The sequence below is a fragment of the Octodon degus genome, unplaced genomic scaffold (genome assembly GCF_000260255.1).
Source record: "Octodon degus isolate 3935 unplaced genomic scaffold, OctDeg1.0 scaffold00022, whole genome shotgun sequence".
Classification (NCBI taxonomy): domain Eukaryota; kingdom Metazoa; phylum Chordata; class Mammalia; order Rodentia; family Octodontidae; genus Octodon; species Octodon degus.
The window spans coordinates 13,167,787-13,173,834 of NW_004524598.1; the positions used below are offsets into that span (position 1 = coordinate 13,167,787).

Sequence of the window (6,048 nt, forward strand, 5' to 3'; positions counted from 1 at the left end):
GAAAGAGAAAGAAAGAAAGAAAGAAAGAAAGAAAGAAAGAAAGAAAGAAAGAAAGAAAGAAAAGAAAAAGAAAAAAAGGATGAGCATTTGCCGCAGAGCTGGAGGAGGGAAAGGCCTGGAGGACACCAACATGAATGAGTTGAAATCATTGCACAAGGATAAAGTTTGACAGTTTGTGATCTTCACACAATCTCATGAAAAAAACTGCTGTAAATTGTCTTTCTCAAAATGACTGGAAGTTAGATGTTGTAACAGATAACTTTTTCCAACATCCTGAACTTTATATACAAGAGAGTGTAAAAAGATTATTGGACAGGAAGAAGCTAGAACAACTATATGATAGATACAAAGATCCTCAAGATGAAACTAAAATTGGAATAGATGCTACAAAGCAATTCTGTGTTGACCTGGCACTCGATGAAGCCAGCATTAGTGTTGTGATCATTACGTGGAAGTTCAGAGCAACCACACAGTGTGAATTCTCCAAGCCAGAGTTCGTGGATGGCATGGAAGAATTAGGATGTTGGGCTGTCCAGGTAGTTCAGCAGATTAAAGCACCTGCTTAAGCAGAGGAAGGGACCAGGTTAGATCCTGGGAGTGCTGTGCTGCCACACCCAGGGCTCACTTGGACAGCAACTGAAATTGGGCGTGGTGGCTTGCTGGTAATCCCAGAACTTGGGAGGCTGCAAACAGGAGGATCACTATGAGTCAGATCTGTGTAGTGAGACCCTGTCGACCCAATACTAAACACATTAAAAAAAAAAAAAAATCACTTAGGATGTGACTGCACAGAAAAGATAAAGCCTCAGATACCGAAGATGGAACAAGAATTGAGAGAACCAGGATGATTTAAGAATTTTTACCAGTTTGCTTTTAATTTTTCAAGGAATCCAGGACAAAAAGAATTAGCTAGAAGCTGGGCATGGTGGCCCACACCTGTAATCCCAGCACTTGGTAGGCTGAAGCAGGAGGATCACTATGAGTCTGAACTGCATAGCATGACTCTGTATCAAAGAAAAAAATTAAATTCTTAGACTTATGAAATGAATTTTTGTTGGAACGTCATAAATGATCAATACCAAAAATTACTTGGAATCTTCTTTTAGACTTCAATACACTGATTGCAGATGATATATCTAGTTATGATGAAGAAGAAACATGGCCTGTTCTCATTGATGACTTTGTGGAATTTGCATTCCCTCAAAATGCTGGAACAGGTGCAGGGTGTGGTGGTGCAGGCCAGTAATCCCAGCATTCAGGAGCTTGAGGCAGGAGGATTCTTAAAAGTTTGAGACCATCCTGAGCTACAAAGTGAGCTCAAGGCCAACCTGAGCTACATAGCAAGACCCTGTCTCAAAAAAATTTTTTTTAATTCTTTTTTTTGGGCGGGGGTACTGGAGATTGAACTCAGGCAAGTGCTTATTCTACTGAGCTATCTCCCTGGCCCCTTAAAAATTCTTTATACATAAATATCTTACATAAGGACTGGCCAGATAGCTCAATGGACTAACGTGCCTGCTTAGGTAGGCACAGGGACCGGGGGTGCATTGAGAAGGCAACTGAGACTGGGTATGGTGGCATGTGCCTGTGATCCCAGTGCTTGGCAGGCTGAAAACAGGAGGATCACTACAAATCCGATCTGTGTAGTGAGACGCTATAGACCCTGTACTAAATATAAAAAAATAAATAAAAAATAAACAAATGTCTTACCTCAGGAAGTTCAGTGGTAATGTGAGTGATTGACTTAGTGAGTTTTATGTTAAGAAGCTTTGTGTTTTCCATTTTACCTCTCTAACTCCTTCAGTCTATACTTTTTACCCTTGAGATTTGTCATGGTACAGAACAGTAGCAATTCCACACATCATATCTGGATACATTAGCTAGAGGAAGGGAGGGAATACATCTTTTAGTTCTTGTTCAGAATGAGGAATCTTTTTCAGAAATCCCCTACCTCTGGATTTTCAGTAAATTACATAACAATATGTGGGCAGGGGAGATGGCTCAGTGGAATAAGTGCTTCCTTAGCAAGCACAAGGGCCTGAGTTCAATCCCCAGTTCCGCAAAAAAAAGAAAAAAAATTATAACCCACTTATTATTAAGGAAAATTAGTGAAAGGCACAGTGCAATTGATGTGGATTGATCACTGTAGTCATAGAGTGTATCTGAAGAGTCAATAACAGTGCTACTAACACATCATCTTACGCACATTTCTACCTCAGTGTTAGTGACCAACTAAATGTCGAGGATTATGTCTATGAAATACTGCTGATTAAGAGAGTCTTTTTACCAAGATGGAGCCAAAGGTGAAGAAGGAAGCCCCTGCCTCTCCTAAAGCTGAAGCCAAAGCAAAAGCTTTGAAGGCCAAGAAGACCTTGCTGAAAGGCATCCACAGCCACAAAAAGAAGATACAAACGTTACCCACCTTCTGCCGTCCCAAGACACTGCAACTCCAGAGGTAGCCCAAAAACCCATGGAAGAGCACCCCCAGGAGAAACAAGCTTGAGCACTATGCCATCATCAAATTCTCCCTGACCACACAGTCAGCCATGAAAAAATGGAGGACAACAATTCACTCGTGTTCATTGTGGATGTCAAAGCCAATAAGCACCAAATCAAACAAGCTGTCAAGAAGCTCTATGACATTGATGTTGCCAAGGTCAATACTCTAATCAGGCCTGATGGAGAAAAGAAGGCATATGTTCAACTGGCTCCCGATTGTGATGCATTGGATGTTGCCAACAAAATTGGGATCACCCAAACTAAGTCCAGCTGGATAATTCTTTTTTTTTTTTTTTTTTTTTTTTTTTTTTGCGGTACCAGGGATTGAACTCAGAACCTTGTGCTTGCCAGGCAAGCACTTATTCTACTGAGCTCTCTCCCTGGCCAAAGAATTCTAAATATGTACTTTTTTCCCAGTAAGAAAGAAAGAAAGAAAGAAAGAAAGAAAGAAAGAAAGAAAGAAAGAAAGAAAGAAAGAAAGAAAAAAGAAAGACTGCCACTGAGACATCCACCATATAGCAAGCAAAACTCTAAAAATCTAATTCTAAGCATGAACAAAAGAATGTGTGATTTATCACTTCAGTTTTATAGCATCTTCAAAAGTTAAGTTTTTTAAATACACATTAAATACTTCTATTAACTAGTGATACTGGTCTACCTAGTAATATTGTCTACTTTGTAAACAGTTATATCTCAAGAGGTATGACATGCTCAAATACTATGCTTGTAGATTTTTGATTAATTATAATCTTTGCAAATTTGGAGAAGTCCAAATGTAAGAAACTGTCTTCTATGGAATTTTGTATTTATATGTTGTGGATTTTTTTTTTCTTTTTGAGACAGGGCCTCACTATGCAGGTCAGGCTGGCCTTGTGCTCACTTTGTATCCAGGCTGGTCTTGAACTTCCTGCCTTAGCTTCTGGAGTGTGAGCATTGCAGGCATGCACCACCACAACTGGCTGGTGGATATTTATGAGATGGGAATCTCACTGTTGTTCAGGCTAGTCCCAAACTCTGGGCCTCAAGCAAGCCTCTTCCCTTGGCTTGTTGGATAGCTGGGACTATCCATTAACATGTACTACCATGCCCAGTCTTCTCTCTCTCTCTCTCTCTCTCTCTCTCTCTCTCTCTCTCTCTCTCTCTCTTTCTCTCTCTCTCTATCTGAGAAAGGCTTTTGCTATGTAGTTCAGGCTGGCCTTGAACTTGAGTGATCTTCCTGCCTCAGCTTCCTGAGTGCTGTGTTTACAGGCATTGTTTTTCTGTTTTGTTTTTGATCTTTCAGTCAAATTTTCACTTGAATAAAGAATTGTCTGAAAAACACAAATTTCCAAAGTAATGAAGTACACATTTTTAATTCTTGGCATGAGGTTCTAGAGGATTTCTGGAGGATAGCAGTTTGTATCTAATATACTAAAGGCTGGATTTTTAACCTATTTGAAAAGTTAGATGATAAACATACTCACAAGAGTTCTGCCACCAGGGCCGGAGCAGGGGCTTGGGGAGCAGCAGGTAGATACCTAGGCTGTGTGAACGGAAGGGCCTAGGCACTGGCACCCTTTACATTGTGGAGAGTCACCTGTCTTGCTTAGATGGTTCAGGATTAACATTCTGGCTGGTGAGATGGCTCAGTGGTCTAAAGCACCTACTTAGAACAAGCTTAGCAAAGCACAGGGACTGCGGTTCAATCCCCCAGCACCACATGCCAGCCAGCCCCACCCCCTGGTGGACTGAGCTGGCCATGCACACACACACACACACACACACACACACACACACACACACACACAAATAAAATTTAGAAAAAAAAAAAAAGGATTAACATTCTGATTGGAATTCCCCACCAGTAGTTCACATGCTGTGTCCAGGGATCTATAGGCCTATGCACAAGAGCATTTGCATATGATGGTGAATCCTAAACTTGAAGAAGAAGAGAATCTCTTGCTGATGCAGAATAGGAAGACAGTGGTGATGATGTCGAACCTCTTACTGAATTTAGGTTTGTGCTGAGCGATGAATCTGCACTGGAGGCAACATTCACTGCAGTATGTGGCAGCCAGCCATTGCATCCAGACCTTAAGGATAAGAACTGAGATGATGTTCTAGTTTGTGTCTGGTTGACCTCCCAAAGTTAATGTAGTCATGATGGTGGTAGGCCTTTTATAGGCAGCTAAATCTAGAGTATGTGATGGATTCATTGTCTAGTGCTAGGATTGGGGGTGTGAGTGTTATACTTGCCCTAACGTGGGTAGCTTGCATGCACTGTAAGAAAAGGGAGGTCTGCTCTCTCTTTTGCTCTTGTTGCTTTTGCTGTTTTCTGCTGCCAAGAATTGCTGCCCTCTGCCATGTGCCACTCTGTCTTGGAGCCAACTGATTATTCACTGACCTCTCTGCAAACTGTGAACTAAATAAACCTTTCCCTCCTTAATGTTGGGTGTCAAGTATTTTGTCTCAGCAAGAGAAAATAACTAAGACAGATGGTTAAAATGGAGAAGGTTTGCTGGGTGTGGTGGTGCAAGCCTGTAATCCCAGCACTTGGGAGGCTGACATAGGAGGATCACTGCAAGTTCAAAGCCAGCCTGGGCTCCAAAGTGAGCTCCAGGCCAGCCTGAACTGCAGAGCAAGACCCTGTCTCAACAACAACAACAAAGAGGGAGAAGAGTACGATATGGAAGTACCTGAGCAAGGACGGGGGATAGCTGCACACTTAAACCTTCAAGGGTTATGCCCCATTTAACAGCAGGCAGGCAAGCCACATTGGAGAGGACAAAGAATGCTTTCTCAGTCTCCGACTAGCCACTTTAACATGGCTGGTGTCCAGACGGAAGATTCAGTCATGCAAGGGCCAGCCAGATAGCTAGCTCAGTAGACGCTGAGATGTGATTGAGACTGCGCATGATGGTGCACACCTGTAATCCAAGCACTTGGGAGACTGAAAACAGGAGGATCACTACAAATCCAATCTGTGGAGTGAGACCCTGTAGACCCTGTACTAAAAAAAAAAAAAAAAAAAAAAAAAAAAAAAATTCATTCATACGTCATGAAGGTGGCTGGGGCATTTTCTTTTTTTTTTTGTTTTATCGGGGGCTGCTCAGGATGCCTTCAGGGCAGGTCTGGTTTGGCTTGAGGATGAGGGGATTGAACCACAGCATCCTGAGCCTGACTGCTTTGTTTCAGCAGGCACTTAAACTCCTGAATTAATGGGCAGGCCCCGTGGCTGGGGATAGACACCATACCAACAGTGGCTGGACAGCTTGAGGATGCAGATGTTGATCACTGAAAATGATTTTATATACACATATATGTATGTATATAAATACACATTTATATATAAAAATTAATTGGTATATTTTAGGTATACGTAATGATCTCACTCATCATAGGAAATCTGAAACTGTACATGATAAATCTTATTTTTTTCCATTCCCCTCTCTTCCCTTCAACCTCTCCTCCCCACGAAAGAAAGAAAGAAAGAAAGAAAGAAAGAAAGAAAGAAAGAAAGAAAGAAAGAAAGAAAAAAGAAAGACTGCCACTGAGACATCCACCATATAG

General features: G+C 41.6%; 2 pseudogenes; both read left to right on the forward strand.

The window, feature by feature from the left end:
* The first annotated feature begins 130 nt into the window (after window positions 1–130).
* On the forward strand, window positions 131–1,195 carry LOC101569025 (annotated as a pseudogene).
* Window positions 1,196–1,701: 506 nt separating this feature from the next.
* LOC111815844 lies at window positions 1,702–5,353 on the forward strand (annotated as a pseudogene).
* Window positions 5,354–6,048: the final 695 nt, after the last annotated feature.